Genomic DNA, 17896 nt, shown 5'->3' with positions numbered 1-17896 from the left:
TCTTTCTGGAAACTCTTTTAGAATCCTTTACTAATCAAACCTTAATGCAAGTATGCACCAAATTACATTCATGACTAAATCTGACTGATTTATGTGCAATGACAAAGTTCCCTGGTGGTAGAGTGGTGACAGCCCGCGCCTCTAGAGCCACATGTGCCCTCTCTGTCCTTGGGCCGGTTCCTGACCGAAATGTTCCGGCTGTGTGATGTGCTCTGTTCTCCTATGGCTGAAGTCATTACAAAAAAAAAATTTAAATACAAAGGAGAGCTGATGTCCTTATCTTTAAGAATAGACACGGCAAAGAAATGTTCAAATGTACTGCACTGGGTTGGAAATCACTGCTATGATAAGCACCTTAAGTCAACAAATAAATCCTATATTTGACCGATTCAAATTAAAACCCATGGCCAGACACAACCAGCTGCCAGTGCCTTCAACGCTACATTTTGTCACCGCTGACAGTCCAATACAATAGACAGTTAGGAGCATAAGTCAGAAGAAAATACAGCTACTTGGGCAATGCACTAGTTCACAAGCTGTTAGATGCACTGGTTAAAACTGAAGCATATCCTGAGTTGTGTAGACAACTTCCCTCGACCTTGCACCTGTACTTGCATTAGCATGTATAATACTCAGGTTAGTTTTTTAATGTATCAAACAAATTATTATTATTCATTTTCGGTTAAAACTACAATGTTGTTCACTCTTCCATGTCCACTTCTTGTCCTTGTTACAATCCTTTTTTCCAATGTTGCACATCTATACCCAAACATCTTGTACACGGTGTGCAGACAATGTTTTCTCAAAGTTTTAGGGTAAAAAAAATAAATGTTGATCATGTTAATCTGATGTGTGAACTGTGCATAAACAGGAAGCTGACCTCAGAACAGGAAGTGGCACCTATTACTGTGCCCTGTGGTTTTTGAGTCGTGAGCAGTGTGACAGCTTAGCCTTGTGCTGACCTGCTGTCCCTGCTGCCACTTCAACTCTTTGAACAACAGCAACCCCTAATAGATGTTAAAAAAAGTAAGCCCTATTGAGTCAGTAAGACCTTTTTTTTTTTTTAAACAAGAAGACAGGAAATTATTCTGTTTTTGTTCAGATAAACAACAATTGCGTGGAAAACGGCAGTGTTTGTTTAGGATATATTTCTAGGCAGCACTTTGCTTGAAACTGAGGTTTTAATTATGAAAGTGCTGCCAGTCTGCAACACTGAGGGTACTCAACAAGATCAAAGTGAATTCAAGACCCACCTACACCTACACTCTCATTTCAGATAAATTAAAGAGCAAAATCGCTGCAGTAAGCAGTTCTTTGTTTCAGAATGTGTTTAAAGTAATGTTTTGGCTGCTTAAAAAATTCAGCAACTTTAGAAACGGTAATATAACAAGATATTTTCAGTGAAGACATTACTCAAAACATTACTAGAGATGGTCCGATGCGGATTCCAGTATCAGTATCGGCTCCGATACTGCCTAAAACGCTGGTATCGGCATCGGGAAGTACTGGAGTTTTTGCACCGATCCGATACCACGTAATAAAGCCCTAAAGAAAATCTACGTTAAAGTAGTTTATTTCTGTTCTTTTTCCGTTATAACTGACTGTCAAACTGGATAATAAAAGAAAGTTCTGTGGCATTCATTGTTTGTGTTTGTTCATGTTTAACCTGAGCCAGACAGACAACAAAGATAGAAATAATATCACATCCACGCAGGTAGCACACAATTGTTAAAACATAAAATATGACACACTGGTATCGGATCAGTACTTGTATATCGGCCGATACGCAAGTTCAGGTATCGGAATCGGGATGCAAAAAAATTACTGGAAAGCCCCAACAATTACTGGAATTGTTGGGGCTTTGTAAATTATAGAGTGTGGTCTAGACCAACTCTATCTGTAAAGTGCCTCGAGATAACTCTTGTTGTGATTGGATACTATAAATAAAATTGAATTAAATACAGATGTTTTATTTTTATTTATTTTTGTGTAAACAGAAGCAACAGTATCTGGCTCTCAAATAATGTCACACCGTGAACATCACACAAGGCCAGAAGAGGCTGGAAAGGCAATAGAGTAAAACGACGCCCACCGGATTAAAGGCTCGGTTGTGGAATACTAATGGTAACCATAATTAGGATATCGAAACTCATGATAAGTTGACTGTTAAGTGGAGGGACTGGCTATCGGTGAGTCACTTAGTGGTTCGTTAGCGTGACCTTGGGTTGGCAGAATAATGAGGAGCAGAAAAATAACTGGCAAGAAAATTCCTAGAAGATTAATTACCAAAACAACAAAAAAACACCTAGTGATTTACACACATTAGACACATCTCCACTCCGTGGTGCGTCCGTCCAATTAATTTACTGTAAGCTGCTGTATCATCTCTGAGGACAGCAATGCTGCACACAATACTGCAATAGCAGTGTTTTGTTTGGAAACATAATTGCTCTATAGATAGCCCAAGAACAGAACAGAATGTAATTACACCCTAAAGAAATAGGGCTCACTTGCTACCACTGCATGTGCTATCCTGTCTATGAGGTGATCTGGCACATGTGGGAATTTTGTTTTTTCAGCATAGGAGATTACTCCACCCATGATGCCTCTGCAAGGCCAAAATTTGTGGAGGTGGCAAGGGTGAGCCCTTTTTTAGCTGCTGTGTGGGTCGGCTTCTGAGGCGTGCAGTTGGGAGATATCTATCTCATTTCTGTCCTATCAGCACATTGCAAACGGACAGCAACACCAGTATTTGACAATCACAGCTGGAAAATGAAAAGTGCTGTGAGGCAAACAAACTCCATTAATACATAGAGCGGCAGGGAGCACTCTACGGACACAGATGTCAGAAAACTTTGATTCAGATGGACGTTTCTTTCTGTTTTAATGCCATGGCTAGGGGCCTTTTAGATTGCCTGTTACAGAAAAATCTGTTTCTCCCCTGGCTCTTTCACTGTCAGAGATAATGGCTTCACTCAATTGAATAACTGTGTTGATTATTGACTACTGACCACAGAAATGCTAATATAAACTTTTTATTTTTTTCATGGCTGTTATGGTCTCTCAAAGAAGATCCAGAGAAAAGATAAGTTCAAATCAGTCTTCAATTCCATTTGGGTGTAAAACCTATGAAAATACCCCCAAAAAAAAAACAAACAGATGAAAACAAAAACACCATAGTGTCTTCCCAGAACTTCAAAATGACCACATGTGTCTATTATGGACCACATTCATGTTTTTACTCTTTAATTAAAACACTGACCACATTATCGACTCCATGTAATTTACTTCACACTGAGAAATATAAGGGAACAGAACACCTTACAGTATGATGCAATCCAATCCAAAGTGATTAGTATGATGTTCTGAGTGAACCCAACATTATTTTGAATTAACGTCCCTCTGACACAATGCAATTACTTTTTAACTTGATTATGTAATTGTTTATTTAGTTACTGTCTTAATTTTGCATTTTCAATTATAAATTACTACAGTAAGGTAAATGAAATCAATCTTGGATAATTATCTATCTATCTATCTATCTATCTATCTATATAGATATATCTATATGTGTGTGTTATTCCTAAAATAATGTTCCCTTGTTGCTTCCAGATTAATGTCAATTTGTACCAAAAAGGACACTTCTGAAAATCGAATCACAATGAACTCTCTAGATAAAATGAATAGATTTTTATATAGGAGGGGCAGTTTTCTGTTGTTGCAGTGGTTTTTGTTGCCAGGGAATACATTTGACACAATGTCCTTCTGCTCCAGCTGGCTGGCTGGCTGCCCAGAGGGCCACTGTGTCCGCCGTGATTAGTCAAAAGTGAGAAATGCAATTAAAATGGCAGGTAGCTGCTTCTTCTTGTTACGACAACCGAACAGAGATGTGTGGTGTCACAAGCTCCGGCGCATCCACTGCTGCACTGTTCCTGTCTCCCGAGAGGACAAGCAGTACTTTGGGAACACTTAACTGTGTTTATCCCCAATTGGGGATGCGATTTCCTTGCCATTTTATCTGCAAGTCAACTGACAAGTTTAAGTTTAGAGACAATGAGGTTTCCTAGAGTTCACGGAGTGTAGATGTAAAACCGTTAGAGCCTGATAAGTTGTTGTTCCAACTAAGCCCAGTGCTTAAACTGTATGGGTAATGTCTTTATTGTCGATTACTGCCAAATAGTTTTAAGCTCACTTCTCAGCCCGAGACACATTTGGCAAGAACGTTAACATCTCACCTTGATTACGTAAGCATTAATGATCTTCTTTCAACCATCAAATTAAACTTTACTTGTTTTAAAGTGTAACTTTGTGAAGCCAAGCAGACATAGTTAAAGGAATAGTTTGACATTTTGGAAAATAGGCGGACTTGCTTTTATTAGCGCTCTTATCTGCACGTTATATATGAAGCTACAATCAGCAACTGGTTAGCTCAGCTTTGTATTAAGACTGGATTCACGGGGAACGCAGCTAGCCTGGGCCAGGCTAGGTAACACAATCTGCCGAGCAGTACTTCTTAAGTTTACTAATTAACAGGCTAAATCTTGTTTGTTTAATCCGTTAAAAATCAAAATAACTATTACTGTGCTGAACTATTTATTGGCCTGGAGCAGTGATTTCCCGTCTTTATGCCAAGCTAAGCTAACTGTCTGCTGGATAACAGATATGAGAGTGGTATTGATTTTCTCATTTTATTCGTGGCAAGAAAGCAATTCGCAGATTTGTAAAAAATGTCGAACTAGCTTTTTTAAAGTAAGCTAACCGTTTGACACTTCGGAAATAATTAAAAAGGATGAGCTGCTGAGCTTGCACGTGCTAGATGAACTCCATGTCATGTTAATTTGACAAGACAACGGCATCAGTCATCATAACCTCTCATCAAATTCCCAATGACAAGGTGGGAAACCGTACCATGTTGTTTGAATGCATCACCAGTGGCAAGCTGAATCTAGGCAGACACTCTTCAGGCAGGGTAAACTATGTTCTGGTTGACAAAACTGCACTTGGGGGGTTTCTAATATTTATAAGCAGGCGAGGCTGTCATTTCTTATCGGGATGCTATTGCCATCTATTAAATCTCTCAACCTTTCCCCAAATGTATGCTTAAAGAGGGAGTGCATCAGTGAGAAAAACATCTCTGTAGCTTTCTTGTGCTTTAATCATTGTTTCGCGCTCACATGCTGTGTCTGTCTTTGCACACTCCCGCTTTCTCTTGCAATCATGGACGATGTCCCTGGAGACCATTCATTGGGCTAATTCACAGAGTGCTTCCTACTGGGGAAGCAGCAGCAGCAGAGATGGCTTGACCTCTGTGTCCTGTTGAGTCTCACTGATACTGGTTTTAATAGGCTCGCCAGGAAACACTGGCACAATTGACAGTGCCCAGGCTCTTTTAGCTGCCATGCTCCTCGTCATGTGACATTATCCGTAGTGTACGTCCAATCTTCAGGGCAGCATCAAGTTATAGCCAATGTTCAATCTTTCCACTTAATTTATCAATAACCTTTTATTACTTTTCCATTTCCATTCAATACGGCTTTTGTGTTTGTTCCCACATCTAATGCACTATTATTTGTTCCTGCAATGACAGAGTTTTTTTTTTCCCACAAGGATCCATAGTTCATCTCATCTTTCCTTATCTCAAGTAGCATTTAGAACTATGGCAGACAAAATTGGCTAACCATGTCGTCTTAACTACAATACATTTCCAAGAAGCTTTAAATTTTCAGAGCAAATGCCAAACACAAAAGCAGATGAATCACTCTGGAGCTCTTTGTACTTTGTAACCTTTGAAAGGGCAGTTTCTTGCTATGATTTGAAATGCTTTCTAACAGCAATGTGAAACAATCAAGACATTTGCCAACTTTTTAAAAAATCAGAAAAACTAACCAACAAGTCAAACATGGAAGAGCCATGAAAGTTGTCAGTCCCTCCAGAAAAACGTGATTATGCAATCACATAATTCAATGCATAATCAGCCAAAGTCTGCATATTTATGCGGGGGGGCGTTTTTTTTTTAAATCCGCCGCACTTTCGCTGCATAAATTGCAGATTTCCGTGCAAAATATGCAGGGCTTGCATGATTTCATAATCCCCGCATTTTCCTTGCAAAAAAGTCACATATATCTTAGCAGAAAATTGAAAAATGTTGCGTTTACATCACACAAGGGCAGCCGTTTTCCCCTGTTGCCATGGGAACGTTATGAAGTGACGTAATCACGCGACGTGAACATCATCGAAAAGCAGGGTGTTGGTGGAATCACTTTTTTTTCTCTTTTTCATCAAACCGCAGTTTTTGCAAGTTCCCGCAATTTCACCGCATGAAATTGCATAAATATCCTGCATATTCCATCGCACTGTTTAAGAAAACGTGCTGCATAATCAAGGATTTTTGCCCGCAACAATCACAAATCTCCGCACTTTTCTGGAAGAACTGGTCTTATGTCTACCATTACAAAGACGTCGCTGTTCACGTTCTTAAGCCAATGAACTACACTTTGTAGAACATACTTCATTTATACACATGGTTGCATGTCCAGTGAGCCAAAATGGTTATAGTGTAAGTATATAATGTATCTCACATTTACAACAATGCCCTCTTTTTTTAAGAACAAAAAATGTCTCCCATTTGCAAAGAGTTTCACTGCATTTAAAAAAAAAAAAAAAAAAAAAAACCTGCATATCCACTTTAATTTTGGAAAACGAGAATTAGTGTAATATATAGTGTGTCGCTTCCCAAACCTGGGGGTCTTGGCAGAACCCTCGAGTTAGGGAGCCAACACAGCAAACTTTTCTTTAAAAAGATTAAAAAAAGTTATTTTATTAAAATAAGTACTTTTTTTTGGGCTCATAACAGGTTTAAATGTAAAATCAATAAGTTGTGCCGTATTCTGTAAAAACTACTTATTGGACTGGTCATGTGTACGCATTTATCTGCTATATCATACACAGCATTGCTACCTTGATAAACTGACACTAAAACTAAATGTCTAAAGAGTATGCCGAAGCAGTTAAACACCGATGAACACATGCCAGGTGAGTCTGTTCCAACACCATAATGAATTCACTTTTAAAGGAATAGATTGGGCTGTGATCTCTTTAGTGTCTAATGCAGCATGAATATGAATCACTTCTTAGTGACCCACCAACCACCCAATTTAAACTTAAGATCTAGTCTCTTTCAAAGGAGCTTATCTGCCAATGATTTGAACTTTGTCACTGCCTTTTGAAACAATCACATATCCCCTTGCCCATAGTAGCAAAAAATATGGTTAAATCTGTTGTTGTTCTTTAACTTTAAGCCTTCCTCTTGTGACTGCATCCATATTAGCGGAGTCTTCACTATGGTGTCTTGGTATTGCCATGTGACCAAACTGTAATTTCACTTCTACATTTAATTAGCATTTCAAACGAATAACAATCGCCTCTGCCAATCCATGTCTCATTAGTGGTCTCTATTGAAAAGACTCTGAAGTTGCTTCATTAACATAGGTACGTTCCTCTGAGTTCCCATGGTTCTTGTTGTTGCCGTTTCTCTTCTGGTGTTAAACAGAATTAGAATACCATTAGTTTCTGGATAAGGTTGGAAGATGAAATGCTGTGTTTTTATCACTGCGTTTCCCCTGAGGGACGCTGTGTCAGTGGGAGCAATAGTTGCCTGTGACTACTTAAATACTCTGCCGCTGCCTTAGATATCTACAAAACCCTTTGTCTCTTCACATTTCAGCAAGGCCTTGTCATATTTAAGCAATAATGGTATTTGGAAGTAGAGATATTTCTTTTGTTGGGTCTATCAATTTTTAATTGATAAAAAAAACAAAAACATGATTCAGCCTGAAACAGGTTCAGGAAAGCTCTCTAATCTCAACACCCAGTGTTTTCCAATGGAAAAGAACTCTGGCATTTGTTACAAGATGCAAAAAAGTTGTACAGTACCAGCCACTCAGGGAGAAAAGCAAATGTAAAAAATGATTTGTTACGAAGAGATACTGGGAGATTAGCCCTCAGTCTAGCTGCCTGAAGACAACAGCACACGTGGACTACTGAAGGCATGGTAAAACATTGGATTTAGCAAGACCAAAAAGGAAGACAAAGGGAAAGAATAGCAACACCAACAAAAAAATATCCAAAGAGGAAACTTTGTTTGTTTATAGGAAGACACAGTTGTCTTATAATACTTAGAATAGTATCTCTTATCATCTGCTGATTTAGTAAGAACTTACACTGTCAGTTTGAGGATGGAGCAGTGTTTGCTTTTTCCCAGGGTACAGGGAAACCAAGTTCTGCAATAAAAATTGTGTAAACGACTTTCAGTGCAGCGTTTCACCGCAGTTATGCTGAAAGTTACGCATTAATGCGTTTTAAAGTGATGGCATGGTTGATGGAGTTGATAGAGGGATGAGTGAGCATATGTGCATTATATTTGTCTTTCCATTTGATTAAAAGGTTATTACGATCAGAAACTAAATGATGATTGTGTATACTCTCCTAACGTTATAACAAGTATATATTTACAGATTATGATAAATGTGAAATCATAAATATAACTCTGATCCTCTACATGTGTCCCGTTTAGTTTTTAGGAATGTTAACTACTTGGTCTACTGTACATGTACAATTGAAAAGACAGTCAAATAGTAGCTACAGAACATCTGGAGTGTAAAGACAATCAAGCAATAATCCTACAAATTAAGAGATGGAATATGTTTTTAGTAATTCACCTCCGAAGTGCTCCTAGAATAGTGTTCTTTAGTCAACTAGTCCACTAAAAGTTTGCCTAGATATTAAAAGACAATATATTTTAGTTAGATCCAAAAAATAAGTAATTAAATGATGTACCTCGGAGACACAGTGCACTGTGCAGCTGCCATTTATTATTTAAAACTTCAGTTAGTTTAACTAAAGAGAAGTGTAATAAATTGCTAATGTTCCATTTAAATGCCTTTCTGCTTCCATGCTTGTATCGACTTCAAGTGTGCGTAAAGTTCTGACATAAAAGAGACTAGGATTTAAGAAGTTGTATCCCTGGAGTTCCTCTGCTCCTTCCAGTACTGTCACTCCGGTACTGGCTTGCTCGTTGCTCTTAAACCAAAGCTCATTATCCCAAAGACTTAAACTGAAATGTTATAATACCATTGGACCTCTTCTTCTACAGGCAGATTTATAATACACTCATCGCATGTTCTCCAGAGAAACCAGTGCCCGGGCAGGATTTGTAGTAGAAGGTAATTCAATTATAATCAGTTCACTTAATGGTATGACTGAAGGGTGTTGGGTGTTTGTAAATTATAGAGTGTGGTCTAGACCTACTCTATCTGTAAAGTGGCTTGAGATTACTCGTTATGATTTGATACTATAAATAAAGTTGAATTGAATGACATCAAAGTCAGCATACAGCCAATCCACTTCGGATACATGGATGGTGTGTTGTTTGATGCCATTTCCTTCATATATTCAACCTTATTTTACTTATTAAAGCTAATGTCACAAACCCTATAGACATTGTCAAAGTCTCATCATACGATACCATGGGCTTTAAAACCCATAATAATGACAACTCATAGCAATATGATCATTTAAAAATAAAACACACTACATACACCAATAGCACGGCCGTAAAAGTCTACAATTTAAAAAGGTTTGTATTCAAAAAGGGAAATGCTGACAGTAGCTAAAAGGTAGCAAGTAAATGTGTGAAACGTTTACCCATGCAGACATTTAAAAAAAAAAGATTATACATAAAGAACAATAACGATGAATCAAGGCAATTGGAAGCCCCAGTTATTGCAATCAGTAGTTATTTATTGACTGTTATCCCAGTTGAATTAGAGGCAAAGAAAATAAATAATGTATTATTGATTTTGCCTGCACTGGGTTGTACAGCTCAGCAGTGGCAAATCACAGGCACTTTGGTGAAGCATTTAACCAACGTAAAGCCGCACAGATGAGCCCCCCCATTTAACCATAACCCCTTACTCCAGCTAAGGGTCAGCTTTAAACAAGTGTATACATTAGCTAAAACCGTTGGATTTGTCCTTTGCCTTTCCCACCTACTGAAAATATTAAATGAACAGCATATAAAACATGTTTACACAGATTGACAACTGTGGTGTTAGAAATGAGTGATTATCAAAACAGCTCAATGTGTGATGGCCCCTTGCCCCTTTTAAAATGTCAAGAGCATATTACAACACTTGATGGCAGTAAACCGTTGAAGCAATTTAGACTTCATTTGGCTTGGAAACCACATTATGTACAGTACATGTTTTTGCCAAACAGCATGCCGCCACATAGTCTAAAGCAGAGATCTTCAACAGGGGTGTGGACATAAATCCAACGTATCATTAGTAAAGATAAAAATAAATTATGCACACAACATTGATGATGGGCTTATTGGCCTCCAGCTAAGGTTGATATTAGGTAGCCATCCACAGATACAGTTATGCTTAAAGATTTACTGTGCCACATTTAAACATAACATTTTTTTTTTCATTTTATTTTAAAAGCTTATCGTATGCACCACAAAAAGGTATGTATAAAGGCTTTAGGCCGCCGTACACGTTATTGCAGGTCCAGTTTAATATGTAACTAAATTGTATACAATATATGTAGTAGGGGGTCCATGCTCAATCTCTCTTTCAGCTAAGGGGTCCTTGGCCTAAAAAAATGTTGAAGACCCCTGCTCTAAAGTAATCATTTCACACCTCTCTATCTTAAGATGACTGAGCTGATCTTTTTTTTTTATATTCTTAATCATTGTTTCAGCTCGAGTAAGGACACTACGACTTGGTTGGCGAAGACTCCTATGTTCATGTTTAACTGGAGAATATGAATAATTCTGCCTCCAAGGCAAAACAGTGTGCCAGGCCTGTTAGCATTTTGACAGTTATTTTGTATTAGACCACATGCTCTTGCCAACATTTCTCTGTTCTCTGACAGCGGGGTTGCCTTAGATTGAGAGCAAGTCACAAGCCACAACTAACACCCCCATGCTCCCTGCTGGCTACTAATACATTACAGTGCAGCAGCTTTGAACATTGGCATCTTGTCAGTGGCAGTTGCAAATGCCCTTATATCGTACGCCGTTATGATTTGGGTCTGTGCTCGTACTTTGGTTGAACACAAACTAAAAACATTAAAAAGAGATAATGAAACCCCATCAGCGTGCCAACATATGCAGATCAGATGATATTAAACACAAGGAGTGCAGTGTATCTGCATGTAGTCTAGAATGCAGATTAACAGCATAATAAATTAATAATGAGAAGAAACGATGTGTATGAACATTCGAGAAGAGGCTCACGACTTAAACTTGTGATCTATTAAAGATGCGTTCAAATTTGGATTAGAGTATTTACTTGGATGATACTTTTGGTGTAATTTCATAAAAGGTAAAACCTAGGGAATCCTTTAATCTCTTTGTCTCCGTGTCCAAACAGCAATTACAATCTATTTGATTTGGGGTTTTTTGTTTGTTTTTTAACATTGTATCCGTGCATGCTGCACATTTTTTGTCTGATTTATGAGTTTAAGGCTTTGATGGTTTGTTTGATACAAATCGTGTTTACTTCACAAAATATAGTGGGCTTTACATAAAAATGTGCAGTATTAGATTTGCTTGAAATTTGAATTAATTGCTCATGTAATCTACTTTAGTCTAAGTCTATATCCTGAAATCATACATTATGTACTTGACTGTGACTCTACAAGGTATCCTTGTGCTGGTATTTTCCACATTTGGCACGTATCTCTCTGTTCTCTCTCCCAAATACATTGGATTTTCTTAGTTCAGCTCTGTCAACACAGAAGGGTTATCCTTATTGAACACAAACAAATAATTAGTGGTGAATGTAACTAAGTACATATATTCAAGTACTATACTTAAAGCAACACTATGTAACTTTTAGCTGCAGCTGTAGTTCCAATGAGACAACCTGTGGGGGGCCGGTGCCCCTACAGGTTGTCTCATTGGAACTACAATTTACATCGGGTAGCGCGAGTTGTAGTTCCAATGAGACAACCTGTAGGGCTAAAAGTTACATAGTGTTGCTTTAAGTAAAACATTTGAGTTACTTTACTTGAGTCTTTTCATGCCACTTTCTACTTCTACTCCACTACATTTCAGAGAGAAATAATGTATTTTTTACTCCACTACATTCATCTGAAAGATTCAGTTACTAGTTATTTTACAAATTAAGATTTTTGCACTCAAAACGAATGCAGTTCGTTTTATTATGAATTAAACTACCCAACAATACACAGGCCTACAAGTCCAGCTGAAATGATAAGATGATTAAATACATAACTCTTCTGATTGTTTCCAGTTTTTTTAAATGTGAGGATTTCTCTGCATTGAGTATTTTTACTTGAAAAACTCTTTAAGTAACATTTTCAATGCAGGACTTGTACTTGTAACAGAGTATTTGTACAGTGTGGTATTAGCACTTTTACTTAGGTAAAGGATCTAAATACTTCTTCCATTACATTACATGTCATTTAGCGGACACTTTTATCCAAAGTGACTTCTAATTAAGTGCTTTCAACCTTGACTGTACAAACTCCAGAAAACAAGAAGTAAGTGCAAATACATTAGCTTTAAATAAGCCAAACTACAAGGAGCCAAATGAAAGTGCAACTCTAAGTTGTTGTTTTTTTCTTCATTAACCAAGGTGGAGTCAGGAGAGATGTGTTTTTAGCCTGCGGTGGAAGATGTGTAGGATTTCGGCCATCCTGATGTCAATGGGGAGCTCATTCCACCATTTAGGAGACAGGACAGAAAACAGTTGGACACCACTGCAAATAATGTAGGCCTATAAATTAATACTTGATACCTTTTGGGTGTTATGGTACTTTTAGCATTCACTCATTAAAAAAAATGCTGTGAAATTAGCTGTAATAACTAATGTCAATGCTGTGACAATGTCTTGCGGGGATCACCTTTTCTGCTTTCATTTGGTTCTACTTTATTTGCTTGATTGTCTGAACAAGTGTAACCTTGAAGAGATGGGCATGAAGCATAAATTACATAATTATATGCTGTAGGTAGCTCAAACTCTAGTGGAATACATAACCAAGATCAAATAAAAAGTCTAATGACAAATCTATTCCTGAACATTTGATTCCGGTTTTGGTATTAAGTATTTTTCAGCATTTCAGATTTGCCCATGTTTTGTGCTTATTTTGGATTCGGACTTCAGACTATTGATTGACACCAAACATGACATTTAAAATGATGCCCAGAAGCTCAAAGTTTTTCCCGTGAAATAATCCCTGTCTTTCACTTTCAGTCTCTCAAATGCTTTTTGGTAAACATCCATCCATCCATCTTCGTCCACTTATCGGGGGTCGGGTCGCGGGGGCAGCAGCTCCAGGTAAACACCCTAGGCTAAATATCAGATGAGGTATTTTCTTACTTTTGTTTTTAACAACCAAAAAGCTGTGAGTGTTGTCCAAACACAAAAAAAAAATCTGCCAATACATTATCTTTACATTTGGGTTAACATGTACTTTGTAATGTTTGTTGTTCATTTCAATGTTGGTTGTATGTAAGTATGACTCAAGTTGCTTTGGTCAGGGCTCAAAAAGTCTTCATTGGCGCCTTGCATTGGACAATTTATTATTTCCCCCCCCCACACCTGGTCTGACAAACTTGGTAGTTTTTTTTATTCTGACCCAACCCCTTGAAAAAATAATTGGAGTGGTGAAGATAGAGAGAGTAATAGGAGACACTAATAACGGTCATCTTCGTCATTAAATCTGATTGAATTTGCCACACTGGAAATGGAACGAAAAATAGGACATTCTTCAATATGGGTATAGATTGTATACTTGCACCACATACAGTAATTGTGTCTTTCATCTCATTTGATTCCACTCTGTGACAAAGCCCATGTATTATATTTCTACAAAACAGTGTGTCTCTAGTTCAGTGGTCAAAGCAGTGATATTTAAATAAATGTTTGGACATAGTTGCGTATCTTTCTTGAACTAAGATGATCCAGGGCCAGCATGCTAAAAGTAGCCTACAATAATTTAGTTGGTTAGTTGGTTTCTTTCAATGCTTTCTCCTAAACCGATGGTAAAAAGACCACAACTAGCATGTTTCTGTACATTAGCAAGGCTAGGTAAGATATATGATTACATTTAGAACTGAAACAATAAGTTGATTAATCCATGAGTCAATCAACAAAGTTAACTCTACTTATTCTCATTAGCGTATTGATTTCCTCTTTGATTGGTCCTTCTTTTGTATACTTGAGTCAGTGTTCTAAGGTTGCTCTTAGCCTTGTTTTTATTTTGTGTTTTATGCTTTGCTTTGCCTTGCTGGTTTTATGTTTTTATATGCTTGCTCTGTAAAGCACTTTGTGCTGTCTAGCGGCTGTTTAAATGTGCTATATAAATAAATGAACTTGAACTTAAGGCAAATGTCAATCAACCCTTTGTTCCAATATCTTAATGTTTAGGTTTTGCTGTTCGTCTCCTTGCTGAATGTGATAGTACTATATGTCAATCATGTCCAGGGTATTGGACGGTTGATTGGACAGAACAAGCTTTACGAAACATGTATTCTTCACTATTTTCTAAAATTTTACAGACCAAGCCATTAAAGAAGAAAGTAAACTGAAGATTAATCAATAATGAATATAATTGTCAGTTGCAAAAACTTTCCTAGGAAGCCAGTGGAAGAACATTTCCCGACTACATCAGTGTCCCAGGTTTGTTGTACTGCCTCTGGCTTGGCCCAGTGCCCCCTCAAACACAGCAGGAAGTGGTCGCAGACCAATATCAGTGGGGGACCTTGCTCCTGTCGCGAACCCGAAGCCCAGTGAAGCTCCTCACTGGCAGGTGAGAACAAGCAGCTGACGAATCTGTATGTATTGGAAACATATGTGTACACTCCTGAGTTCAACAGAGGGTGTCAGTTGTGACAAGGACTGGGAGCACATGGGAGACTGGCCATGAATTCTGACAAGGTAAAGGACATAACTATCCTTATGTGTAAAAATACACAGAGAAATAACAGAATAGTCTTCTGCCAAATGTCAAGTCTTGCAACCCTGCACTTTGGTTGATATGGCATTGAATGATGTGGCCCACTCCCCTTAAATATCATGGGGCACTTCATATTTAAAAAAGGCCTCTCTCAACAAATCATTTTGTGACAGTTTTAGTGTGTATGCCCTGGGAGCAACATCTGAAAACCATGACATGTCTATGGCAAGGCAAAGACTTGAGTGACAGAATAATTCTCCAGTAATGGAGTGGGTCACTCAAAGATCCTTTATTCCTCTAGGCTTCACATCACAATCAGTGCAGATTTAAGATATAAAAACAGCGGCAGCTCACAGTGAAAGGATAATACATGGGGAACAAAAATGTATAGATATGTTGGACATATGTTTTATTTAGTAGGATATTTATTTAGGGCCTATTTAAAAAAAAAAATGCATTTACGTCTAGTCACTGTCAGTGCACACAAAGACTCCCATATTACTTGGTAAACTATATTCAAATTTATACTGCAGGGGATCTAGAACTGAGTTCGCAACATACATAAATCTATGCCAAAGGTCTCTGCCACAATCCATGGGTTAACTACGATGACTGCAGGGAACTTCAACCAGATGCCAGCTTTTATTATGCAGATGGCACATCATACATATTTTATTTAAGCCCAAAACTTATTTCTACATAAAATGATGTGTGTTAAAAATAGGTGGAGGTTGCAAATACATTTAGCAGGCATGGAGCCATTCAAAATCGACAAGACATGAATATTAAATTGTGTTTAGCAATTACTTAATGCATGCTTTAGCATGGATAGCACATCTAACACACCAAATCAAACAAACTTGTCTTAAGCAAGAGGTTTTTCAATTTAGCTAGCTGGACCACTGCCTTTTATATTCAGTTAAACACCTTTTTGCAAGCAATGTCCCATCGTTGTGAGATGCTAATGAAAGTAAATGTCACCTTTTTTTTTTCTTCATAAAATAAAGAAATGTAGTCAGTTATTGTTTCATTAAGTCAGTTTATTCTCATCAGTGTCTCATCTTCATTTTGAAAGCGCAGGCGTTGACAAATATTCTTTGTCTACGTTTCTGCGATTGTTACTTGGTGTTGAATTTATTTTTTAGGACGAGAGCTAAAACAAAAATTTTAGGTGTTATAGGAGTTTGGTGCCACCCCCACTTTGTACATCATGAGGTCTGCTTTGGGATTTTCTGTCTTGCAAAAGTGTGTCATGCCTCTAAAAAAGGTAGAGAACCACTAGTTAGGGGGGCGGGAAAATATGGAAATCTTGTGGATGCGAGCTGTCAACCACTATATAGTCAGCAGACTGTTACTCAGAAAAGGTAAACAAAGGGAAAATTAAATGGGACTCTGAATTCTAATTGAGAAAGATTCCCTTTTGATGTAACTTGGGAGATCTGAGAAGTGCTTTTTTGAGCTAATTACAGAGTCATGGCAGAGGTCTAATTAGAGTGATTCTAATGAGCCTTGTTTATCCTTATCTGGTGTCAAAATTAAATTGGTTGAAAATCCAAATAAAGGTGTTGGCATTAGCATATTGCCAAGCGGGCTAAGAAATGTCAGTACTTTCACTGTTTTCAAGTGATGGTGTAGTTATAGTGTTTGACATTATAGAATCAGAATTGAGGTGTGTGGGGGTGTGTGCTTATATGCGATTGTGGTTTAGTTTTGGAGGGTTTGATTAAATGCCCTCAGCAATCTGGAAGATGACTGCAGTGTGTTCTCAAGAGGATCTCTGCAGATCAGGGAAAGCACCAATTCCCTGCTCCGGCCCCAGTCAATATGAACATGACTTCAAAAGGTAAGTTGATATTCTCAATGACCTTGAGCAAACACGTGCTCACACCCTGTACAATGAAGGCCAGCTTTTTTCATTAAGGCAAAAAAAAAAATTATATATATTAGGGCTGTCAAAATTATTATAAGTTAGTTTGTCAGAGTTATTATAAGCTTCAGTCTCAATTTAAAAAAGCGATTAATCGCAATTAATTACAGCAAATTGTGCAATTAATTAGTTAATTTTTTTTAATCGATTGACAGCCCTAATATATATATATATATATATATATATATATATATATATATATATATATATATATATATATATATGGTATTTCAGGCTGACAGTTCAACTTTAAACTCTTATTTAAGATTCAGTTTAAAGAGAACTCCTAACTAAAAGGGAAGCATAACAAATATATCCATTAATATGTCCACAGAAGAATGTGTTGGCCCTTTTAAAGGAGAAATCTGCCGCAAAATGAACCTACGGGTTAATAACATGATTACCGAGTCGACCGTTATCTGGGATATGTTTTCATGCTAATGGAATGTAACCAGATAATTAGCTTATAACGCTAGTCGTCGGGGCACGAGGAAAGTAAAAAGCAATCGCTATTTCTATACTGCTAACAAGGCTCAAAATAGCACCACACTTCCACGGTAGCATAATGAGGGTCCCCACATATAAACTGAAGCATTGAGAACTTTGTCAGTGTACAGCCAGTTTATTAAAAAGATTGATTATAAAGACAGTACCATTCACGTATACATGCGGGAGCCATCTTGGGAAAGCAGTCACGACCAGTCTAACGACGAACACCGCGCTTGAGCTACGTTACTGGTTACTGGCTGCACGGCGTTCGTCTGGTCGTGACTTACAACGTTCTCAATGCTTTGGTTTACATGTGGGGACCCTCATTATGCTACCGTGTTGCTATTTTGAGCCTTGTTAGTGGTATAGAAATAGCGATTGCTTTTTACTTTCCTCGTGCCCCGACAACTAGCATTATAAGCTAATTAGCGGTTTGGGCTAAAACTGTTCACATTCGATTAGCATGGCAACATATCCCAGAGAACGGTCGAC

Source organism: Perca flavescens, chromosome 22 (assembly GCF_004354835.1).
Source record: "Perca flavescens isolate YP-PL-M2 chromosome 22, PFLA_1.0, whole genome shotgun sequence".
In the NCBI taxonomy this organism is placed as follows: domain Eukaryota; kingdom Metazoa; phylum Chordata; class Actinopteri; order Perciformes; family Percidae; genus Perca; species Perca flavescens.
This window is presented reverse-complemented; position numbering follows the sequence as displayed.